Source organism: Bubalus bubalis, chromosome 14 (genome assembly GCF_019923935.1).
Source record: "Bubalus bubalis isolate 160015118507 breed Murrah chromosome 14, NDDB_SH_1, whole genome shotgun sequence".
Lineage (NCBI taxonomy): Eukaryota > Metazoa > Chordata > Mammalia > Artiodactyla > Bovidae > Bubalus > Bubalus bubalis.
The window spans coordinates 34,413,123-34,424,917 of NC_059170.1; the positions used below are offsets into that span (position 1 = coordinate 34,413,123).

Here is an 11,795-nt window from a genome sequence, read left to right on the forward strand (position 1 = left end):
AACTAGTTGGTTGTCTTTCATTTAGAATGTACCAGCAGATTTCTTTCCAGCCAGAGGAGAATGCTTCTAATTATATGACCAATTCAGTCACTGAAATACACCATACTATTAGTCAGGTGATTGAAGAGTGGTTTTGACAAGCTCAGAGCCTGTCGAGGATAGGAACCTAAGGCCTTAGGCCAACATCCGACTCTTTCCTGCCTACTTAGAGTTACTATCTGAATAATTCATGGTTTCCATATGGGGGAGGGATGATGTTTACATATTTCACTGACATTATTTTTAGCGAATTTAACAATAGCTGGAAAAGGAGCAAGGGATTTGCACTTCATCAGAAAAGCAGTGCTTCCAAAAAGCCCTTGCCTGCGTTATAATTTATGTTATGACAAAGCTATAAATCAGTCATTGTACCAGTTAATATTTTTTTCAACAGCTATTACATCTGATGCCTTTGCTTCAAGACATGAAGGAACAAACATAATTGTTATCAAGGAAAGAATTGTGTGGATAAGGTCTTTGCCATGCTACTTTCTCCAGAAAGATGGTGGTAGTAAGGATTCTCCAGGGCTCACACCACCTCCTCCAGCAGCACCTGAGAGGGTTCACACTGGCTCATAACCCTTGTTAGAGCCAGACTTGGTCCCCCGTGCTCAGTTGCTAAGTCCTGTCAGACTCTTGTGACCCCATGGACCCGCCAGGCTCCGAGGGACTTTCCAGGCAAGAATACTGGGGTGGATTGCCATGACCTCTTCCAGGGGATCTTCCCGATGCAGGGATGGAACATGCATTTCCTGGGTCTCCAGCATTAGTAGGCACATTCTTTACCACTGAGCTTCCTAGAAAGCCCCATGAGCCAGATTTAGATGCTCAAAATCACATCCTCCATAGACCCCTAAGCAAGGACATTTTCCTCAACCTCTGACCATCCCTGACTTTCCTGGGTTGTTGCCGCTTTTGTAATATTTCACAAAGCTTCAAAGGCTGGAAACCCACTTCCAGGGCCAAAACTCACTTCCTTCTCTGTGGGGATCCCTCCTGACTTCAAAGCACCTTCTTTCTGAATTAGATGCCTTGTTTATCCCTTTCTCTCTGTCTTAAGCACATTTTTTAATTCCTTTTACTCCATTTGCCATTTGTGTCTGCACAGCCTGGGGCCAGGGTGGCAACTGGCTCTATTTATGGTCATCAGAGTGCTGAATATTTTTATGTCCAATGAAATGAGTTCTCTTAGCAAAGCTGAACAATTGATGACATCCCTTGGGCTAGAAGAAGGAATCAAGCTACACAGGCATATTTTGACCCCTAGGAGTGACTATAAGTTCCCAGTTCTCTTCATCTCCACTCCCATCGCCAAAAGGCCTTCATAGTAAACAGAGCCCTGGGTCTCCAGTGTGCCTGTCCCATCTAAGAACATGGCTCATTCAGGGGCACTGGGATCCCTGCTAGGAAATACCATCAGTTCCAACTCCTCCAGTCCCCTCCTGAGCAGCACTTTAGAGGGGATTTCATTTCTGCAAGTTCTTGTTTCTTCATCTGCCAGTCAGAAGGATGAGCTCCTGGGTCCAGAAGGCCCCCTCCATTATTAACCCTAGTAACACACAATGAGATCTATAGGACAGACTGAACACACACTTTTTCTTTTTCTCTATATATTTTTGACAATATTTGAAATGATTTTTAGAAACCCATTTTCTTTATTTCTTGCATTGAAGGAGTTAAACAAATTTCTAAGGTGTTTACTTTAAAAAAAAAGGGGTGAGATATACAACAACAAGGTGAGATATAGACATAGATATAGGTATAAATCCACTTATTTAATGAGTTCTTGGGGCTAGGATCACTGGGCGAGGATTTAGGAGGCCTGAATTCAGAGTAAAGTCTTTCTTTCTCTCTCCACCCCTCCTTTATCCTTTTTCTCTCTCACTGGGACCTGCATGCATGCGGTTCAGTCATGTCCAACTCTTTGCAATCCCATGGACTGTAGCCTGCCAGGTTCCTCTCTCCATGGGATTCTCCATGCTAGAATACTGGAGTAGGTTGCTATTCCCTCCTCCAGAGGTTCTTCGTGACCCAGGGATCGAACTTGTATCTCCTGCATCTTCTGCACCACTGGCAGATTCTTTACAACTGAGCCACCAGGAAGTGCCCTAGGGGTCACGTAAAAACTGTATATTCATTGAAGATTTATCCATATTAGCTTAAAATTGAAAACAACCCAGATGTCTTTCAGTGGATGAAAATTTAGATGAACCATGATACATTCATCACGAGGGACTACTACTCATCAGTGAAAAGGAACAAAGTTCAGACACACACAACTTTGTGGATGAATCTCCAGGGTATTATACTGAATGGAAAAAGACAATACCAAAAGTTTATATGCTGTATGATTTCACCTCTCTAATATTCTTGAAATAACAAAATTATAGAGATAGAGAACAGATTGGTGGTCATCAAAGGTCAGGGATGGAGGAGGGATGAAGTATGACAAGAATGTGGTGATGAAATTGTTCTGTATTTTGATTGTGTCAGTGTCAATATTCTTGATATTAAACTTTAGTTTTTTGATATGTTCCATTGGGGGAAACTGAGTGAAAATTACAAGTTAAGCAGTATACAGTATTTCTCTCTATCATTTCTTATGACTGCATCTGAATTTGCAATAACCTCAAATAAAAAGTTTAATTAAAAAACTATTACTATTTTTTTTATTGTGTTGTGCTTCCTGGTTCCATCTCAAACCCTAATGAAAATATGGGGAAAGCTTAGGGGAAAATAGGCAATGGGTTGGTAAAACGACAGCAAGTTTCTTGCCCGGCCTTTGAGTTCCCTTTGTGATGATAAATGTCGGCCCTCAGCAGCTTGTGGAAGCTCAGGGTTGAGCAGAGATACTATCTCAACTTGTAAGAGGCAGGTGGCCTCTCCAGGGTGAAAGTGTCTCTTGGAGATAATGCAAAATGGCCCCAAGCTGAATAGAACTTTTAGTGTCCTGACCACTTGAAAGCTATTGGCAGGGCTGTGCTAATGAAGGTAAAAGGTTTTGCTTCTGTTGGTGGAAGCAGAAAATCTGGTTCTAACAGATTTTCTTCTGAGAAATCCAGTTGCTGACCACATAGGATCTTCATAGCAGCAAATGCAGATTTATTGAAGCTAATACTCTGCCCTTTTCTGGTGACAATATTGCAGTAAGAAATATAAAGCCTACAAGGTCTAAGCAATAAAACTCACTTGAAGTCCATGGAGGGAATACTGGAGGTTCAAATAGTCAGCATTTATCCAATACTCATGGGGCACTTTCATACAGTATCTCATTTAATCCACACAAGAACCTGAAGAATGGGTGTACTTATCCTTATGGTTTACAGATGTGAACGCTAAACTACAGAGAGATTAAGTGACCTGCCCAAGGTCATAAGGGACAGGCTGGGATTTCATCAGAAGCAGAGCTGAATTCTCCATCCCCATGTAGGAGAGTGTGCCTAGAGTGGCTCTGGAGTGGCTGTACTGTGTGGTGCCCTGAGCACTCCCACCTTCACCCTGGAATATTCCTGTGATTATGATCTCGGTGCCCATTTGAGTTAGCATCTGGGAAGTTCTTTATTTAGCATTCATATGTAAAACCTATACCTTTGTTTTGATGTAATTTAGTCTTATTACACATGTTTTCTTCTGCCTGCAGAAGGTATGTGTGACTGTTTATTATTGTTATAATTGCCATCTATAAATAGTTGTTCCTTAATTTAAAAAAATCATTTTATTGAATTTCTCAATCATTACTTAACAGTGATAGTTAAGGTCCTACCCTTGACAAAGTGAAAGTTGCTCAGTCGTGTCCGACTCTTTGTGACCCCATGGACTACACATTCGTGGAATTCTCCAGGCCAGAATACTGGAGTGGGTAGCCTTTCCTTCTCCAGGGGATCTTCCCAACCCAGGGATCAAACCCAGGTCTCCCGCATTGCAGGAGGATTCTGTACCAGCTGAGCCAAAAGTGATGCCCAAGAATACTATAGTGAGTAGTCTATCCCTTCTCCAACGGATCTTCCCAACCCAGGAATCAAACTGGGGTCTCCTGCATTGCAGGCAGGAAACTGCCTTTACCAACCTAACTATCAGGAAAGAACCCTTGACAAAAGTACAGTGAATTACAATTTACTTTAAGAAATGAAAAAACAAGATGTGTTTCTAAAAATGAGCTAAATATTATTTAGTTTAATTAGTTAATTAAAGAGAACCATAGATTTCCACGGTCTTAGAAAATGACTATTCAAAATATTTGTTTATTACAGAGTGGTATAAATATTTTATGATCTTGTCACAATTTTAATTGTTAAATTCAATTAAATTAATATATTTTAATAATGTCTTGGATGCTTACTCCATGGTTAACTTTTCAGAAATTCTTGTGACTTGTTTCAAATATTCTGAAGAAAGCAGACATTTAAGTTTTTAAAATCTATTGACTGATTCTTTAAGAGCCTGTATTTCCTTTAAGTAATATATGTTTTAAATTGACCTTGTTGAAAAACTTATTGTAAACTTGTAAAATCACAAATTTTGCAGTATATACATAGTAATCTCTTTCTTCCAAAAAACAGATATAATTCACTAGCCAGGCAATCTGATGTGAACTATCTCAAATTTAGATTAGTGTATCCTAGTAGTCCTTCTTATCCTCAATTTACATATCTTACTCATTAGGAAAAGTTATCAAATTAAGCCACAGTGGCCAAGCAATCTACGTCAATCGCTACCAAAAAGCATCCAGTTTACCCAGGGGGAAAAATGTTGGAACATTTTAAAACATCTGCAACCATGAAATAAGAAAGTCAGATCAAAGAGAGGAAGCTAGTTATAAGGTCAGTTGAGCAACTAATCGACAAAGACCAAAAGTCTCATATAAGTCCAGAAAACCTTCATTTTCCCTTCCTGCATGAAAATTGTCAAATTCATGTTTGGAAACTATAACATAGAAAATAGAAAAGGTACCACTTTTGAGTAATAGAGTTAGAAGATTGGTATCATGCTAGATAAAGACAATTGATTGCAAAAAGTTTTTCTTGAAGGATGGATGACTTATTGGAAATCAGTAACCATGGTCAGTTAATGGCTTTGTTGAGTGTCTCTGACAAGAACTTTTGAAAGAACGTTGTTCTACAGAATAGTAACAATTAGAGTCATGTTAGCAAGTTAACTGAAAATTTTAAAAAGCAAAAATGTACTCAAGAACTAAAAGAAGTAAATGGATAATTCAAAACACATGTAAAATATTACAGAACAGCTGGGAAGTTTGCAGCTGCAATAACACAAGTGTAAAGTTTACATCAAGAGTTTGTTTTGAAACTCCAAGATTCCAGTTTCTTATTGTTATATTCACAGAGAAACTCACTGTTTTGAGAATTTAGATCACATACAAATGACAGGCTACCAAACTCACTTCCCCATCAATTTCCTGATCCAGATACTGAGTCATGTTTCAGCTTATTAACCCCAGGCAACAAGAGTGTATATTTAACTTCCAGTTGTGTAACTAAGAAACTAAGCATATATTGACTGAGCACCTATTTTGTGTATCTACTGAGTCAAACGGGCTTCCTTGTTGGCTCAGTGGTAAAGAATCCGCTTGCCAAGTAGGAGACTCAGGTTTGATCCCTGGGTTGGGAAGATACCCTGAAGAAGGAAATGGTAAATTACTCCAGTATTCTTGCCTGGGAAATCCCATGGACAGAGGAGCCTGATGGGCTACAGTCCATGGGGTTGCAAAAGAGTGGGACAAGACTTAGCAACTAAGTCAAGCACAAAGAACAGAATGATGAATAAGACCAACAGTTTCCTCTGCTTATGGAAATTACTTTTTTTTTCCTTATTTTTTAAATTGCAGTGATAACATTAAAGCCAATTAATTATAATTATGATAAACGCTCAAAAGAGGAGGTACCTGGTGATACAAAAGTGTATAATGCAGTACAGATATGGTCAAGGGTATCAGAGAAAATATCCTTAAAGAGTGACATTTGAACTAAGGCCTGAATAAAATCTCAGGGAGATAAATCAGGTATTGAGAAGGACAGTGTGACCAGGGGTGAAGTTGGGGAGCATTCCAGGCAGCACTAATTCTAGAGACATTGTACTGGCTCCATGACTAAAAGGAGCATGATGCATTTACAAACACACACACACACACACACACACAAATCAATGTAACAATGGTTGTGTAGAAACCACTAGCAAAAGATCCAGAACTTGGATCATGATGGCAACAGTGGTGATGAAGGGAGGTGGATGAACTTGAAAGCTATTTTCCAAGTTAAAAGAATTAGACTTGGAGATGGCTGAGAGGCAAGAATTAATGCAAGGAGATGAAGGTGTCAAGGTTAGTTTGGGGATTTCTGGGTTGCCCAGCTAAATTGGTGTCTTTCAGTGATGAAGTCATACGTTCAGTTTTGAACATACTCTATTTGAGAAAGCCCCAAAGAGAAGAAGTGTATATTGGAAATAAAACTTAAGGAATCACTGGTGTACTGAAGCTATCAGCATGGTAAGATAACTTATAAACAGAATATAGAGCTAAAAAAAGGAGAGTCTGACTCACTCCCAAGGACTTCCAATATTAAAATCTTAGCAATATTTATCTAAAGAGAGATAATAGAAGTGGAAGGAAAAGCAAGAGCTTAGCAGCATCACCGAAGTCAAAGGAAAACTTTGAATTAAGCCCAATTCCCAACATAACTCACAATTTCAGTAAATGTCTCTTTGTGGTTATCTAGACACATGGTTTAAACAGCACCTGTGACTATAAATAAATAGCATTTTTGTTCACTTTTGGTTTTGTTTTTGTTTTCCCCAGGAACTATAATTTGGATGAAATCTTTAAAGGAAAAGATACTCTAAGCACAGTCCAATATGATAGTCACTAGCTCCCTATGGTTATTTCAGTTAATTAATTTAGGTTAAGAATTCAACTTTTCAGTTTCAATAACCGCTCAGCCGCACATGTGCCTAGTGGGCATTTTGGACACTTGTAGACATAGAACATTTCCATCTTTGTAGAATAGCTCTGTCTGACAGCACTAGTTCTAAGAGACTCCAATGCCCATGAAAGAATGTGATAAAGTAAATCAAAAGTGAAGCAATGTCCCAGGTATTAAAATACTGCCACCATTCCAGGAAGTAAGGGGGCAGGGGTGAAAGGCTGACTAGGGTCAGAGAAAAGACAGGATGCAGCATTTGTCTCTGTTATCTAGGAGAGGACTGGGGAAGGTGATAACGTGTTTCAGAATGTGTTCAAAGAGAAAAGGGCAGAAAGTTAGACTGAGGGACTTTCAACTAGGGACCGATGAATACAAGGTCTTAAGTTCAAGTTCTGACATGAAGGGAGAATATTCCTTCAAGAAAGGCGACAACCCCCACTATAGGTGTCTTTTTGACACACTTGCCTAAATTTCTAGGTAAGTTAGAGATTCGGCCAATACTATCTATTGAAGGACACATTTTTAACTTTAACCCTTATGTTATGAAAGCCAGAAAAGAGTATAAATAATGGTGGTTAAAGGAGTTTTCTCCATTCTCAAAAACTCATGGAAGATCTGTTTGAATGAAGTTTTTCATTTAAACTCCAGGCATTTTTCCCCACCCATCTTGCTACAGCCAAGGTACTGTGTGCTGTGCTTAGTCACTCAGTCGTATCTGACTCTTTGCGACCCTGTAGTCCGTAACCCACCAGGCTCCTCTGTCCATGGGGATTCTCCAGGCAAGAATACTGGTATTGGTTGCCATGCCCTCCTCCAGGGGATCTTCCCAACCCAGGGATAGAACCCAGGTCTCCCACATTGCAGGAGAATTCTTTACAATCTGAGCCACCAGGGTAGTCCATGAATACTGGAGTGGGTAGCCTATCTCTTCTCTAGGGGATCTTCCCAACCCAGGGATTGAACCCGGTCTCTTGCATTGCAGGTGAGTTCATTACCAGTTGAGCTCCTAGGGAAGCCCCACAGCTAAGGTGATCTCATATTAAGGGGAAGAGGTAATTGAATACTCAGAAACATAGCTTCAAATATTTAAATTAGAATATTTCAGGAAAAATAGTTTTAAAATCTGATACCATTGCTCACTGAATGCCATTTATGAGTGCACTAGATATGAAGAATTGATTTACTTCAGTGAAACCATTTTGTTGAATATAGGTTGGCATGTTTTTAAGTAATTAAAAAACAGTCCCTATATTATGCCTAAATAATAGTAAGTGTAAAGGCCTCATCCCTGTTTTAGAAATAAAATCAGGAACAACAATGATTACTATGTGTCAGGCTCTTTGTGTTTTTAATTCATTTACTCATCACAATAATATGAGTTGGGCATTGCAGTTACCTCCATTTTACAGAAAGAAATACCAAAGTCAAGACATTTTAATAGACTCAATCTAATACAAAAGCAGAGATCAAATTTCCATGCCTAAACTGATCAATAGAACATTCATTCAGGTATTTAACTGTGCAATAAAACCAGAAATAACTGTGGGAGAAAACATTCCTGTGGACCAGACTGATTGTGAAATGGAATTTTTAGGAGTATTTTTCAAAAGATAAATGTGTTCATTGTTGAGAAATCATTTATTGACTGGTGTGTACTGGGCAGATTCTGTATTATTCAGTTTTTTTATGTCCAGCCTACCTGTGTACAAAAGAAAAAGATAGAGAAAGTTAAAAGAGTATTCCAGATAACTATGTCACTAAGGATTCTCAAAATAGATGTACAACTTATCTTCATCCTCTCTCTACTTTCCTCTCTCTCCCTCCTTTTCCTCTTCTTCTCTCTGTCCCTCTTTGTCCTTGCCTGTTTCTTCATCTCTCATTTCTACTTCTAGATACTTCTAGAAAGATATGTGGTCTTAATGAGATAATCAGTGCAAGCACATGTCCTCATTTGTCCAAGATCATCTCAATTTGTATCTACTGTTCAGGTATAATTATAAATACTGCTTCCCTTTACTCTCAGAAGTGTCTTGATTTGGATGATCAGATTATGATCACCCTACAAATAATATTTGCTGTTGTAGAAACTGAAACAGGAACAGAAAAACAATATTTTTAATTTGCCTTTCTATTACTGGAAGGAATTTTAGGAAGGAAACTGCTTTCCACTAAGTCAGAGCTGCCAGTGATTAGACAGAGGTGGCAGAATCAGAATTATGAGAGGGAGACGGCCAGCCTGAAAGACAGCCACTTCCACATGTGCTGTTCAAAACATGGTAGTTCAGGTTTCCTCAACTTTCCCTGAAAAATCCCCTCCAAATTCTTGATGACCCCAAGTAAGCCATCACCACCAATACAATCCTTTCTGTAAACTCTGCTTCTGCATTTCCAACCACCTATTAGGCATCTATGTCCATTGCCCATCATCATGTCCACACTGAGTTAATGATGCCCTCCCCCTCAATTTGTTCTTCCTCCTGCCAAACTCAATCTCAGAGAATTGTAGACCTTTCTACTAGTTACACAAGGCAGAAAGAAAAATTAATATCATCCTTGTACCTCCTGCTCTTTCATTTCAGATTTGATTATGATCAGGTTCTATAATGCCACATCTTTCAGAGTTTTTTTCTCTCCAGACCTACTGTTAGTTTGGGATCTGGAGACAGTCTCTGTTAGTTTGGGGTTCCCTTAAAGCTGCCTTGAGATGAGGTTTGTGGACAAGTGGTTTATTTGAGAGGTGACCCCAGGAAGAGCAATGAGGATGCAGGGAAAGCAGAAGTAGGTTACCATATGGGCAGCTGGAGCTCACGTCCATTGGTGTCCTTTGACCTCAGAAAAGTCTGCCTGGAGGTGACAGATCTGAAGTATCTTCCACCAACTCCCATCCCTCATCGAGGGTTGCTCCTGGGACATTATCTTTCTCAGCACTTTCACAGTCCGTACACTGGCCAAGTATCTTCTTTCTGCTAGAGAAGGTCTTTAGAACAGTGAAGGCTTTGGTGTGATCTACAACTTTATTCTGTGACTTCTGACTGAGGCCATCATGCTGGTTTCTACACACTTATCTCGGGCTCTCATGATGTCAATTCTAGATTCTGGCCAAGGGAACCTTATCTCCCATCCTTGCAATTCCCCCTTTGACCTCCACACAGCAGCTGAGAATGATTCTGAACACGTGTGGAGGTGATCCTGTCCTGTTCAACACAGAGTCTTTAACAGCTCTCCTAGGACTCAGAAGAAATGCTTCAAACTCTTTTGCCTGGCTTCTGCCCAGCTCTTGGTACTTTCTGCCTGCTCTCTCTCCCACTTGGTACTCTTTTACTCCTCAGCATCTTGGTTTTTCTGATAAGAATCCTGCCTTTCTTTGCTCTTCTCTCACTGGCCCTCTCCTGCTCCCAACACTTTGCGTACTTGGTGGGCATGTTCTTTCCTCTGAAACTAGTTTATATATCACTCCCATCAAATCTTTCTCTCAAGTCGCCAGTCCAGGTTCGATGCACGATACTGGATGCTTGGGCCTGGTGCACTGGGATGATCCAGAGGGATGGTATGGGGAGGGAGGAGGGAGGAGGGAGGAGGGAGGAGGGTTCAGGATGGGGAACACATGTATACCTGTGGCGGATTCATTTCGATATTTGGCAAAACCAATACAATATTGTAAAGTTTAAAAATAAAATAAAATTAAAAAATAAAAAATAAAATGTAAAAAAAAAAAAAATCTTTCTCTCAGGTAGGCTGACCTTGCCGTGTGTTATGCCCCATTGTGTGATGTACATAATGCTGTGTTCCCCACATTGCAGAGAGCCCTTGAAAGCAGCACCTTGCACAGTAGTTCTTAACTTCTGAATCCCTTTGGCAGTTTGGTGAAGCCTTGAACCTCATCACTAAATAATGTTTTAAATGCATAAAATAAAATGCATGGCATTACAAAGGAAACAAATTATATAGAAGTATAAAGATTAAAATACTTTCTGAAAGTGTGACATAACTATATATATATATTTTTTTTCTTCTTGACTAATACATTAACCAAACTACTGTGTTTGAATGAATATATACAAAAATATTAATAAATAATTGTGGTGTGATATAAGAATACATCCTCGTATTACTCCTACAGTGTTTTATGGCCTACATTTATAACTGAAGGAAATGATGTCCAGGTAGAAGTTAGTAAAAATAAATGCTCAATGTTTCCTTCTCAGTCCATGACAGAATAACTTGTATCCATAGACCCCTTGTGGTTCAGTGGACCCTGGTGTTTCTTAACCATGTACTTAGCTTAGAAAAGGCGTTCAAACATATTTGTTCAGTGAGCTGCGTCTCTTGGTGTATGCTGAATGAATGAGCTTCTGGCCTGGTTTTCAGATTCCTGTTTCTCTAAATTTCCATGTTTTTCATAGACTTCATAGCCTGTGGGTGTAAAAGCATTGCATTAATTGTAGTATCTCCTTTTACTGACTGATTTTCATGCCAGGTACAACCCAGTATATTGCAGACTCCATCTCAAGCTTTCCTCAGTCATTTCTAAGAGTCTCTACATTTGTTTTATTTAAACTTGGAAATAGCCTGAGCCTGTCCTCCTCCCTGGCCCACATTGTTGATAAACAGGGTTGGAGAAGTCGCTGAGGACCATGACTTCTGGCTTCCGCTGGAGCTGCAATTCACAGGGAGAATGAGGCTCCCCGACATGCCGGCCCTCAGAGGCTGTGGCGAGCCTGCTGCCTCTTTCATCATGGTCTTAGCGAAGTGGAGAGGATACAGCCTCCCCATCACTGGGTCATGTTTTGGCAACTGACCATCAAGTGAGTGTTCTTTGGTGCC

General features: G+C 39.8%; 1 long non-coding RNA gene across 1 annotated transcript; it reads right to left on the reverse strand.

Moving 5' to 3' along the window:
• Window positions 1-8,387: 8,387 nt before the first annotated feature.
• On the reverse strand, window positions 8,388-10,569 carry LOC112578783. Its single transcript, XR_003103128.3, has 2 exons — window positions 9,759-10,569; window positions 8,388-8,670 (listed from the first exon to the last, which is right to left on the reverse strand). It is a non-coding gene; the product is annotated as an uncharacterized LOC112578783 (long non-coding RNA).
• Between the last annotated feature and the right edge of the window lie 1,226 nt (window positions 10,570-11,795).